Below are 14,386 nucleotides of genomic sequence, written 5' to 3' on the forward strand. Positions count from 1 at the left end.
GCAGCGCCATTCATCGGGGGAGGGGGCTACACAGATACTTACTTTTTTACGACCTCTCCATTCCACTCTACTATAGTACACACACACACACACACACACACACACACACACACACACACACACACACACACACACACACACACACACACACACACACACACCCACACAGAGAAGACACCAACACTAAGCGTTGCACACACATCGTGTACATGCGCACGTTTGCATGCAGCAGTTGATTGAGAGATGTGGGTAATTTAACTTTAGCAACCACAAAGTTGGACTCGACATCTGAGTGCAGCAAATTGTCTGCCCGTCACCGAGGGCAACAGGCTCCAAATCAGCCAGATGGCGCAGACGGCTCAATGAGCCAGACATTTTTTTTAAAAAAAGCCAAAGAATTATATCAAATTCCTTCTACATTCCTCTTCTGCATGAACGAGCACGATGCCACAGAATTGACTGTATGTTACATTGGACGATGGTCCCCGGGTCTGGAAAGTGAAAAACCTGTATTCTCTGGAATGACCAGCAGAGGGCGACTCCTATGAGTAAATGGCTCCACTCCTCACTTGATTCACAATGTCAGTAAACATTTTCCCCAAGAGTTTACGGGCAAAATAGACTCTAGAGCACGGTATGCGCAGTGGATACCATGTGATTGACAGCTAGTACCGGCCAATGGGTGCGGGTGTAGGTGGACGAGCAGTGGACGCGCTCTCAGTTAGGCTCCACCCCCCTGCTCCTCCAAAATATGTTTGTACTTCTGGTTTCAAAAAACCAAGATGCCAAACCCGAATTCAACAAAATGCATGGCGTCTTCAAACCAGACAAGTTTGGAGACACTGCAGATCATGTGGTGCCTCGTCTCTGCAGCACAACATTCATTTTATTTTAATTATGTTCAATTTAATTGAATGTAAATGACAAAAAAAATGCTTTTTTTGCCGTGACAAAACAGTGTCAGCAGCTCAAACAAAGCACGTCCTACATCTCTTAGAGGACACCCCCCGAGATGAAAACCCAGATGATTTATTTACAAGCTCCGAAAGGCGCATACACAATTCCTAATCACGATGTCACTCTCCATTTGAATGAGTGAGCTGAGCCCCCCCCCCCAAAAAAAGCAAGAGAAGAATAGCGACTGGGAACTAAAGGCTAATGAAACTGTGATTAGTGAAACCTAATCAGCGAGCTACATTTCTAGCTTTTGCAAGTCCTGAAAAAAATAAAATAAAGAATCACCATTCATGAACATGGAGCAGAGACAGGGGGGTGATTAGTGCAGAACAAAGACGACGAGCGCTGTAATCTCCTCTCGATGGAGCGTCTGCCGTGGCCCGGGACAGTGGAGCTGCTGAGGGGAAGAAGCTCTGGCATCCCCAGGACGAAGGAACAGGACATGGGGAAGATAAGACATGACACAGTGAAGGCCACAGAGCATTATACATGGGGGGGGGGGGGGGGGGGGGAGAACAAAGAGAAAACACACAGTACACAAGCCTCACACATTGAAAAATCAATGACTTTGAAATAAAAACATCTATGAAGCCAAATCCAATATGATAATCACCGCTCATACAACCCCGGCTACATTCTATGATTTCATATTCCCACTCATGTTTCCTGCTGCTACAAGACAAAAGAGGGGAAAATAAAAGAAGCTCATTATCTACTGCACCATCTGACTAAGCAGTTCCCGCTTGAAATGGCCCTTTTTTCCACAAAAACAATTGTTTGTCATGTTTTTATTTTACAAATCCAAATAACACCAAGGTCGCGACTTGCAATCGTTGATCTGGTGATTTTTTTTCTTCGATCGGCAGATTGATTGTTAGGAAAGAGTTTTTATTTTGCCATGGTTGTAAAGCACTTTGGTTCAAATCCTGTTGTTTTTTATGTGCTATATACTTGACTTCATTTGTGTTTATTTATTATTTACATAAACTGTGTTTTCCTGTTATTGGATTATTGGATATTCATGGTTATTTAGGTGGAGATACAGGACACATGAACAGTGGCCACACACACACACACACACACACACACACACACACACACACACACACACACACACACACACACACACACACACACACACACACACACACACACACACACACACACACACACACACACACACACACACACACACACACACACACACACACACACACTTACTTCCTGAGAGAGAGAGGGGGGGATCTCACCTCAAGTTTAAAGATATTGGTTTCACTATAGTTTCTCCTGAAGATATCTTACAGTGGGTCGTTTGTCACGAAGACATGTTGATGGGCCTCGGTCAGATGTGTCAGTTCTGCAAAGGAGTGTCAGTTTGTGTAGCCCCCTGTCGGCCTGACCCCCAGAGCCCCTCACCCCCCTCAATCCTCTAGAAACACTGTTGCACTTGCAGTTCAGTGCTGTAAATCTCCCTCTCGCACACACTCGCACACGCACACACACACACACACACACACACACACACACACGAGAGAGAGAGTCTGGATAATGTTCACACTGCCACCACTCACTAACATGACTTTGCCATCGCCCCCATGCAGCATAGAGAAATTTGAGGACACCCCCCCCCCCCTCAACACACACACACACACACACACACACACACACACACACACACACACACACACACACACACACACACACACACACACACACACACACACACACACACACACACACACACACACACACACACACACACACACACACACACACACACACACCTATCAGCCCCTTTACGCTTTCTTGCTCTCTCCTTCCATTTCTCTCCCGAACAATCAAAGGCCATATGGAAAACATATTCCTACGGTTCATTGGCTTTTATGGCTGTTGTTTAAAGAACGGGCCCCGGCTTGGCTCGGCTGAGGGGCCGGCGTGAAGGGCGAAATAACATAGACTGCCCCTCAGTCCATTAGAGAGAACTTTATTTCTATTAGTCCGGTCACCAGCGGGCACCCGGGGACCGTTGAAACAACCCCGGTTAATTAGGAAAGAAAAACATAAGCACATTGAGAGTTTCTAAAGCAAACGCAAATGGCCGATTTCTTCCACACCTCTGCACTTGCTCCCAGGGCGTCGGAACCACTTACGCACCGTTTCATCACTTCGCTGGAGCTAATTGTGCTTCACTGGGGGATTCGCCGTTCACACTAAATAGATGGCCCAAACAAAAAAGTGATTCCACTCCGCTTGGTGTGTCTTAATCAAACATGAAAGTGACTTTGTGCTCCTGTTGAGAGCTCGCGTGAAGGTAATTCACTCGACTTCAAAAGTCAACCATCCACAGTAAGAGATGCTCCAATACCTTTTTTATCTTCCCGATACCGAGGCCTTTGTGTAACGGGCCGCTACACATCTGAGCCGGTGCATTGAAAAACAACTTAATTACATATTTTAACATCCGTCTGCGACTAACCCTGTATAAAGTGATGATCCCCTCGTTGTTGTTTGACTTGGCTCAGGTTAACCGTATAAAACAGAGCAGCAGAAAACTTCAAAACCAAAATACGCCAGGGAATTAATAACAATTTATTCTTAAAAAATGTGCAAACACAGTTCAGACAAATTAAATACTTTTAGGCTGTATTTTCAAAGTAACACTATAAAACAACAATGACCGTTTCAGTCGTGGGACTTTCCATTGTGAAAGTGCCGTTTTCCGTTAGCTCTGGCGGCTAACGCTACACTACCGGAAGACACCTCTTCTTCGTTACTTGTACCTGCCAGTGTCAGTACAGCGCAACGGCTGTTTTGGAGCGGCGAAGAATACGGGATTTCTGGTTTAATATACGTCTTTAAAGTTTAATATACTTTAAAGACGTGGTTATCCGATCGGTACATAGATTCGTATACTCGCTGATGCCAGCCCCAGCATTTTTCCTCCCTTGTGATACTGGTATCAGAATCGGAAAATGAGGATATTCCCAGCAATGTTTTCCTTTAACTCACAGGGGGCAATAATTCTGCAACATTAGGGAAAACATAACGCACCACGTTACGTTCTGGCAGCAGACCTGCCACAACATTAGAGTTTCAAACCAAACACAATAATAAGGGGCTCAATCTCTCCGGACATTTCATGTCTCTCCTCTCCGGCTCGTTCTGCGAGGTGGAGTTTAGAGCTCCTCCCTCTCTCCTTTCTATAGTGGCTTTTTACAGCATGCTGTAAGTCACTTGGACAGCCCTCGCCGCACCCTACCGTTGACCTGCATCTGGACAGCATCTGGGGTCACCGGAGTCACCCCGACAAGTGCTAAACCATCTGGAAACTTCCTCCTTCACTTTAAGGGGTCACTGTGAGGAGGGGGCGACGAAGGGGACCTGCTATGATGTAGGAATGAAAGATGGGGTGATTTGAGAACTTGGACTGAAGAATAGGCCAGAAAATGATTAGCTGAGGGGAAAAAAAGAACTGGTGATGATTATCATAGAGCATATTCAGCAGCAGGGAAGATTAAATACGTAACTCAAAAACCACTTATCACTTTAAGCACTGTAAAAGTGAGAGGCCCCTTCGGTTGAGGATTCCTCAATACCGAGTCCTTTTGGAGGATGGGAATGATTAGATGTTAATAGTTACTGTTCCCTAGGGGTAGCTTTTCCAAAAACATCCTCTTCTTCCTCTTGAATTTCTCCCGTTCTTGTCCGTGTCTCGGCTGACACGGGCAGCTCGGGGAAAAATAACGGATCCCTCTGCATTCAAAGTGTGCAAACAGCTTCTGGTGAAGGGCAGCGAGTCAAGAGAAAAACATTCCTCACCGAATAGGAAACAAGTGTCCTCGAAAGGACGTCGTACTCATTCCCCGCTAGCGAGTGCAGTCGCCCCGATGTAAAAAAGAAAGAGGATAACATTGCACGGACCATAGGAGGGAGGGCGGAGGAGAGGGAGCTCAGCGGCCTGGACCACTTGAAACACTTGAAAGAGTTCCCTGCGAAGCCCCCGGGGTGGACGCTGCACTCAGGATGAAGGATCCTGCTACAGGAAGTAAACAAGGGCGCTGTGAAAACACAGCGAAACGTTCACTCCGACTCAAGAGGACGGGTTGAAGGATAAAAGGGTAACCGAGGGGGGGGGGGGGGGGGGGTTGTTAATCAAGTGATGGGTAAGTTTGTCAGTGTAATGCGCCGGAGGATTGGGACGGTGAAGGGCAGAGTCGGGGCAGCCGGAAGATGTCAGAGTTGGAGGGAGGTGATGATTGATGACAGATTACGGAGTCGTTAGTCTCAGGTGCTGCGAGCTGCAGGACACGGCAGGATGTTGTATCTGGAGCTAATTGTACCGGAGGGTGGGGGGTTACTGCAAGGGGCTATTGTTCCACGGGATGCTCCCCCCAACCCCCCGTCCCTCGGTCTTGTAATTAAAGAAATCATTAGGGTCCAGACAAGAAAAGATGGCATCGGACGGCGAATATCACGTCATCGCTCAAAGTCATGGAGGAGAATTAAACAGAGGAATGAGAAATTCGAGAAGATAAAAAGGGTACATGAAGGCACCACTGTAGTTTACAGTTCAGCTCTCTCCTTCAGAAAAAAATCATTTCCTACAGGGAAGGAAATAGAATCAACATGGAGCCAAGGAAAGTAGACTGAGGCGGTGGGATCCGAGCCGTACAATACGTGATGTACTGCTTGTGTAATACTTAAAGCCCCCCCTTCGGCACCACATGTGCTTTCTCCTGTTTCTGATCACAGCAGACTCCTTTTTTTTTAACGTCTTCCAGGTTTACAAAACAAAATACAGGACAATGGAAGCAAGATGGGGTTTCCACTACATTGTTGCAACTTGTATCGATAAGCCCCTCCGCAGAATCACGGAGATTCATTAGCGACGGAGACCGGGGAAATTGTTGATGGCGCTCGCGCTCTGCAGCTGAAGTGCGGGATCAATACGGACCTCTCGGTTGAGTCACTGTCGAGCTAATGGCAAATGCAGTGGGACAGTGGGAAGTGCTCCTCATTAACGGTAACTAGCTTTTAATGATGTTCCTTCTAATTTAGACGGATGATAAGAATTGATCCCTTCTGCTGCCCATTGACTGCCGCACTGTTTGACCTTTGGACCCCGAGGTACAGTGGTTAAACTGTAAGCCGACCAGAGCGGCGAGGTCGGCATCTGTCAGGGGGAGGCCCACACAGACAGCAGAAGGGAGGAGGAGAAGATGGTGGAGGTGGAAGAAATGAGCATAAGGATGATAATGAGTAGTTGAGGGCTGATGATGATGATGGTGGGGGTGAAAGTGATGGTGATGACACACTCTTTGCCCTCCCTCTGTCCCGGGGCACTGTCTCCCAGCTGATCCCACGGGCCTCATCTACGCCTTCGTAGAATGCCGTTGCCGTTTTCCCTGGTGACTCGCCATAGCCTGCAGGTAGCAGTGACAAATGAGTGACAGAGCGAGCACCTTGTTGTTCCCCGCTCAGGGACCCAGGCAAGGTGCTCAGTGGTCATTACAGAGAGGACCAGGGGCATTGCAGCGGACGCCTCCCAGATGATCTCGCCTCTGTGCCCCCAGCTCACCTCTTTATATGCTAATGACTCCGTGAGGCTGTCCGATGTGCTAATTTGTAACAGCTTGGCCAATCAGTGGGGAGCTGTGCGGTTGCCATGGTCCCGCTCAGCAGGAGCAACCCGGTACCAGGCGGACTTCTGAGGGCGGCAGGTGGACGGTGGGGCCATCTTTTGGTGTCCTGTCCCGTCACCTCATCTCCTTCATCTGGCTGTGGGCCGCCAGCTGTGTCCCACTTCCACATGTCACGACCCCCAAGATGGCCACCGCGGAGAGGTCACCCTACCTTGTTTGGATCTGAGGTCTTTCCCCTCCGGTGTGTAAAATACCATTGTCTGGTGTCAAGTCAGGACAAATTTGTGGTACAATGTGGAATTAATCATCCAGTGAACAGCACAACAGGCATGAAATTACTAATTCCATCGCTGATTGAGATGACGAATAAAATCTACATTAAAACGGCATTAAACATACATTCATTAAACTTAAACCCGTTGAGACCTGGGTCTCATTTACAAACACGTCCTGCAAGGACACAATAATGAGGGTAAAGCTCAGACAGTTAACGTAATCAAAAATCCATGTCATTTAAAAAGGTCATTCACAGTTACTTCAAATGTGTCTGTTACTAAAAGTAAGTCTCAGCAATGCTTGTAATTTGTTATCCATGTTGCGTTCACCGCTTGGTAGTCACGACCGATGAAGCCCAGTCCGGAAGCAAGAGTGAGTGTTTACGTCATTGTTTCCAAATGTCTGTCCGTAAAAGTCTCCGTTTTAGGGACTCAAAAACTTGGGAGGAATGTGGAGGCAAGGCGTAAAGCGAAGGTGACGTGTTTAAAAACTAAAATTTAACAGTGTTAACCTCCATCCAAGCATTTAGCTTGGATGGAGGCTATCGTGCTCAAATACACAAAATATGGCATTTCAAGGGTAAGCAAATGATATATGTGGGTTGGGTAGGGGGGATTTCTGTGACGGAAATATATGGGATCATTTGAAGCTTTTGAAATAAACGACTTGTCAGCAATGCCTATAATAGTTTTTTCTATATATAGGACACAAAAACTGCCACCATCAACAAAAGAAAGGTCAGCATGATTATTCATAGAGGCCTGAGATTCTCTAAGCTTGATCTAATTTTAGGCTTGTGGCCACAAATGAATTGCTTAATTTTAGCTCACTCCAAGTGAAAATGTCCAAGCTTGTGGGAAACACACTTAAGCCTCCACTATACAGTAATTAAGTTGTTTAGCATTTAAAACACTCATATTCTGGTAATACCCCTTTGCCTTTTAAATAGAGCTGCGCACTCATTGCTGTGTTGGAGTTTAAGAGCGACCACGAGTCAAATGCAAATTACAGTTTATTTCTTTGGAAAAATCCAGTGAATCACTTCGGGGACATTCGGATGCTAATGCGTGTGAGTGAGCAGAATGAAAGAGGTTATCCCCCCACTCTGAAAGGCCACAAGTGCCCTAATCCACAACAATCACCTCAAAATGAACCAACTTTCCGCCGGCGACAGTGGCGCCACAATGAGACTTCGGCTTCCTTTCAAAGTGCCATCAAATCAGTCATTCTGTCATTAATGAGCTGCTGTAAAAACACATTGTCTTTGGGGGACGAGGAGTAGCAGGGGTGGGGTGGGGGGGGAAGAGAGATTCCCATTCACAGGAAACTTTCACTGTAAAGGACTCAACAGATACCCTCCTCCTCCACCTCCTCCTCTTCTTCAGGTCCATACTTCCCCTGCACTGTTCCTAAGGCTGGGCTCCAATGAGGCCATGTAACTCAGGAAGAAGGGAAATAATTGGGCTGTTTGCCTATTAAAGGATAAAACACAGGAACGGCTGGTGACTCGAACAAAGCTTCTTGGGTTCTTTTCAAGATAGAACGGCAAAAGAGGCAAAGATATATTAGTTATACCCTCTCAACAAGTCCTACGCGGCCCTTTGCCCACTAAATTAGGATAATAGCACATTTATTAGGCATAATGGACTAATTACTCAACTTACGTCGTTTGCGAACAATTTTTCACTCCTTTTCCCTGTCTCCTGTGCTCCCTAGGCAAAAAAAGTACTTTCATGTGCACTAACTCAGCTACTATGAGGCCCTTTAGCTGCTGGACTCCTTACTTTGTTCAGCACACTCACATTACGCCATTGTTTGGAAACGGTGGCATTCTGTCAGCAATTACACTTGAAAGAGAGTGTTACCTTTTTTGATTGCCAATAAAGTAAACGCTACATAAATTTAAATGTACCTACAAAAAAGGTTCATGGCTTGATAAATGATGTAATTCCGCTTGCTCGTCACCTTTTACCTCAACCCAAAGACAGAGCGAAACAAAGGGGCCTTGCTGGGATCCGTGTGCTACTCCAGTGGCTTCAGAGCCCCATCAATCTTTGCGATGGCTTGTGAAACTGAGTCTGTCAAAACACTGAAAAACTTGGCACGGCCATAAAGCAGCACAAACAGTTGGCACTTATCAGTAATTAAAGTGCATGGCTGTAAATGTCACGGAGTGTCGGTGCACACCGGTTGACAGGGGGCAGGAAAAAACCAAAAAGAGGATCATTAACTGGAAATAAAACCCCTGCAAGTAGGTACACGCCACACAAAGGGGGTATTTCTTTGTGCCTGTTTGTGTGGCGTGGTGGCTGCAGCTCCAGATGAGAAGATGACAGCATAAGATTTGCTTGATGGGACTATGATTCAATTACTCAATCACACCTTAACCTAAAGTGTCTAACAAGGCCAACTCCCTCCATGTCACTCGTGATGTAGATTTGCCAAATTAGGACCCAATTACAAGTAATGGGCCTTGCAGTGTAAAATTTATTACCATGCGGATTTGATTAAGCACAGCAACGGCTGCACTGATTGTTATTTCTTAGGGTAAGCCTGGATGACTCAATGCATTACGTCCTCATTGAAAGGATATGCGGAAAATAATACCACATATTGTATTTTTTTAATTTGGCAACTTGAAGATAAATCCTATACATCACCCTCCTAAACAGTTTATGTATAAGGATGGGTTTGTGCCAGTCTCTGAAGAAAACCATCTTTGACTTGGAGACTACGATTGGGGGCGAAGATAGCGAGAAAGTACGCTGAAATTTGTTCACAGCAGGCGGTGAACCTTGCTGGAGGCGGACAGAGCAGTGTGATCCACTGTCAGAGTTCAGCTGTGTTTGGGGACCGCGGTGCACAGGTTAAAGATTGATGCCAGTCCTAATCCCCGTCTCCTCCCACACACGCACACACTCACTTTCTCCTCCTTTGTCCCCGCGACCCAAAGCAGAATCAAAGGGGGCATTGAACAGACCTGGAGCGCCAGCACACCCCATTGCACACGAAAAAAACTGATAGGTTCCTTTTCGACCATCGCGAGGTAAGCCCCGAACTTTGAGGTCCTCATTGTCCCTCGTGCACTTTGACACAAGGCAACAATGGAAGCCCTATCTCGTGCTATGACGCAAACTCAGAAGTAGGGGCAGGAAACCATTCAAGCCGTCATTAACCCTTCTGCCTGGCTCTGGAAACCAGAGAATGGGGTAGTTCCACCGTAACACCCTGCCCCGTACACCTCATACACCACCCTCCCCATCAGACTGACTACCCTCCAGCGGTACATCCCCCCCCTTTTGTCCCATTGTGCCATGAGTGATGGATTCTGGCGGACGGACAGAAAATGAGGGCCGCAGAGAGTTTCATAGGCTTGATTGGCAACTTTGGACATGCAAACTGTCAAGAGAGAAGGCAGGAATAACTAGGGGTACACTTAAATGGGCTGATCTCAAGAGGAGAGAGGGCAAAGGGCACAGTGTTGACACATAATCATAATGATAAAGAAAGAAGTCCCAGAAGAGAAACCTTATGTGAAGCTTGGCCTTTTCTCTGGTGGGTTAACTTGATCTCCTGTGAATGCTGACGGAGGATCATGCAGATATTTTGGGGAGGGGGTGAGAGAAGAATGACACTGTTTTACGCAGGTCTCTTTTGAAGCGCGGGGGCATTATATATGCTAAACACCGAGCCAGACCCATATGATAAGCATAGCCTGCGGCGATCAATAAGTGAATGGAGACCAGGTGGCGATGGTGCCATTCACAAAGAAAGGAGGAGGACTCCGATTTTACCAAGAGGGGCAGCAGTGGATACACAATAGCCGTTAGAACTGGGAGATCATAAAAGTGATTGGAAGCTCTTGCACATGAGCAGCAAAGCTTTGATTAAGCACAAGCCAAGACGGAGGGGGATCAATAGATGTGTGTAGGATCTCAAAGCCCGGAGGGAAGACAGACCTAACGCCGACTGATTCTATGCCCCCAAGATCATGGTATTTGCCAACGTATTAAAACTAAATTTTTAATCATTTCCAATACGAACATTATTGACATATAGTGAGAGAGGTTTGAAAGCATTTCATTAAATCGTAATGCAGTATTGAATCACCGCATCAAATCAATTTGAGTCCTTATGGAATCTATTAAGTTCGAGTTTCTAACAATCAAAAGGGAGCCAAACTTTTAAATTAATAAAACTCAAAGGATTCAGTCGAGAAGATGTTGACATAACCAACGCATACCTCCAACAATAACGCCCAACAGTCCCCTTAAATTCAATCAAGCCTTTAAGGTAATGAAACAAAACAATGCAGGTCATTAAATCATAATCTCAGCTATGCATTGGTGGTTGTGAAAAGTTTCTAGCGCTTTTCATTACCATACTTTGGCTGAAAAAGTCTACCCTCCTATTAATCACATTTAAATCCGCTAGCTCTGAATTTTTATTTGGATCTGCACCAAATTTCACACATTCCAGATATCAGTCCCCTTAATATGCCAGATTTCTTTTCATTAAAATCCATGAATTATCCCTTGGATATAATTCATGGGAGTTACATAATATAATTCATGGAAAATTGGTGAAACATGCCCCCATCTAAAAAATTCTTTTATCCACCCCCTTAGTCCGGATCCGAGCCAAAATGTAATGGGTTCTTTCTTAGCCCATGTCCAGTACAAGTGTCGTGGAAATCCTCTTAAGTCATCTTTGCATAACTTTGCTGACAAACAAACCAACAAAGGGACAGGGTCGAAGACGTCACCTCCTTTGGCGGAGGAGACTATAAATCAGAAGCCAGCTGCTACATAAATGCTTTCATTTACGTCGCTCTACACATGTTAAGAGTAACTCGAGATAAGATTTTAAAAAGAGATATGTCAGCATCTATGAGCTTCCATGTAATATGTGTGGAATTGGACCTAAAATGAAACAAATGCAGTATAAACCCAAATTATTGTCTCTCTAAACCTGATTTTAAAAAAACAAAAAAATTTGCTTCCTTTTTAATTCCAAGCCAATTCTTATATTCAGACATCTTGATAATATTTCTAAATCAGGATCCATCTTCATGTAATATGTGTTATTTTAACTACTGCCATTTAAAACCGGAAAATTATTCCACCTGCTCTTTGAACAGTCCAATGTATTAATGACACGCACACCGAGCTACTTTGCCATGTCTAATATGATCCAGGTATGGGTTTAGCCTTCACTTAACTTTAATCCTTGCACACTTGATACTTTCTTATGTGCGGCTGTAATGCCAACATCATGTAGAAAGCTTGCAGAGCTGCTTAATGTGATTGCAAGAGGAAGGGGGAGGCCGACATTAAAAGATAAGCCCTGCCCGTAAACCGTTACACATTAATATGGATCAGGTGGAATCATCCCCCCCTCTTTTTCTGTCCACTCAAGGGAGCCGCATCCTGTGAAAAGAGGCGAGCAAGAGGATTTTACTTCAATGCTGATTGGGGGAACAATATGAAACAATAAACCCAAGAGTTTCTTATTTAACATTTGGGTTTAATGTGTTTTTAAGTGTGCCCGCGTACTTAAAGGCACCATTGCCATATGTTGGTGGGCCGCCTTGTTCTAGTTAATCAAATGATAAATCACCAATACGGAACAGCTGCTGTACGCTACGGCCCCGACTGCACTCATCTGGATTGATTTAAAGAAATGTGCGAGTACAGGCAAGACTGTAAGATGGAACGAGTCGCAAAATGACAACCGCAAAAAACTGGAGACATTGACACTGTTTTGATGTGGCACACGAACAATTCCTTTACATGAGAGCTCCTTCATCAAGTTGTTTTATTACCCATCGCAAATTGTCACGGAACAATCTGTAAATGTTCATCCTGAAAATGACTGCCTGTACACCAAGTCTGAGCATCAAAATCATTAATTATGTGTTAAATTACTTTTAAACTGAGCACATTCCCTTAATTCATTTGCATTTGCAATATCAACCCCATATAGTGATATCCATCTTGGATTACATGGTTTTTAATGAACTCAACATCGGTGGGAATAATCACAGTCACTTTCATCCACTGAATTATAATCATATATTGCCTCTCGTGGCCTTAATTACTGCCTCTCTGCAAACCGCTGCATCCGTTAATGTAATTAATTAGCATTTTGTTCTGAATAATAGCAGGATTTGGTGGGCGTGCTGCGGTGGCCAAAAAAAGATGTTAACAGAGTCATTAAACTGTTGATTATGTGCTAAAAAGTCAGGAATCAATACTCTAATTAGGATTTCTTTTTTTGGCGGTTGGGCGGCTGCAGAAGGAAAAGCCTTACCCACGGCGAGATGCTCTAACTCACGGTTGATGCCGCTGTGTCTTTGACCCTCGCAACCCCCCGTGTGGTGAAAAAAATCAGCGAATGTACGCTGCTGAATGTTTTTGTTCACGTTCATGTGTCTTTCATGGTCTAGCAAACATTTTGAAAAGCATTTCCCGCCTCATGACACATTTTGCAAAGCTTTGTTGTCACTTTGGGTCTTCGGCTCTTTCGGCCTTCTCTTTTTTTTTTAACATTGATGTTTACTTTTTTGGATTTGCACAACCGTTATTTTTTGAGTCTCCCCATTCACTTGAAATGATAGTGAACATTCTACATACCTGGCCACAATAAACAGAAAGTAGGTAATATGTAGCCGTTAGGGGTATCTTGTATGTGCAAGTAAATACAAAACATTGGCCAAGTGAAAAAAATCCATCTGAGCATTTGAACAAAATCCTTTTACCAATATGAGCTTAAGATAAAACCAATTTTAACAACAGGGGGGGGGGGAAGAATTCCCTATTACAAAAATCCACGTGTTAGTTCACCCTAATATATCCACCAATGTAAAAAAAAAAAACTGCAGAAAATTTATAGAAAATTGGGTTCCCCACATTTTCCGGAGTTTGCCTTTCACATGTAACGAACACAGCGGAAGACTGGCCAAGTCAGACGAAAGATTTACGGAACATTCGGTGGCATCTGCGTAGAGCTGCAAGAGGCAGGAGATGGGGAAAATTCCACTGTCCAAAGCCCAGATTTAGTTTACAGTCAGTTCTCGGGCATTATCCAGAAATTTTACTCGGAGGCCGGCAGGAAAAGAATGAGTCTTCAGTCCCTTGAACTGCGGCTACCACTGGCTACTATACCGTCAGAAGCTCCCGACTCCCTGGGGGCTGACAAGTTTGGATGTGTTTTCATCCAGCGTTACAAGCAAACGATGATTGAGTAACAAAAATAATTACAATGCTTCAGCGAAACGTTTCTTTAATCCTTCTTGGAACGACTTTGCATATACCCCAGGGGGCAGTGATTCAGCTACCTGGAACTCACAGTGTTTGTCCCTTTATCAACCTGGTCTAAGGTTCGTTTCTCTTTGAACCTCAGAGGCTGCGGGAGCTGATGAGCCCGAGTTTCCCCCACTGAGAAGAGTAATTACAATGTTCTCTGATATCCGACCCTCTTGTGAGTGAGTTATGGGCTGGATTTTGAAT

General features: G+C 45.0%; 1 long non-coding RNA gene across 1 annotated transcript in view; it reads right to left on the reverse strand.

Moving 5' to 3' along the window:
* Window positions 1–864: 864 nt before the first annotated feature.
* LOC118287364 overlaps window positions 865–14,386 on the reverse strand; it is a 102,606-nt gene continuing 89,084 nt past the window's right edge. The window contains exon 3 of the long non-coding RNA XR_004785644.2: window positions 865–1,370. This is a non-coding gene — a long non-coding RNA (uncharacterized LOC118287364). The remainder of the gene's footprint in view (window positions 1,371–14,386) is intronic.

This window comes from Scophthalmus maximus, chromosome 16 (genome assembly GCF_022379125.1).
Source record: "Scophthalmus maximus strain ysfricsl-2021 chromosome 16, ASM2237912v1, whole genome shotgun sequence".
NCBI lineage: Eukaryota > Metazoa > Chordata > Actinopteri > Pleuronectiformes > Scophthalmidae > Scophthalmus > Scophthalmus maximus.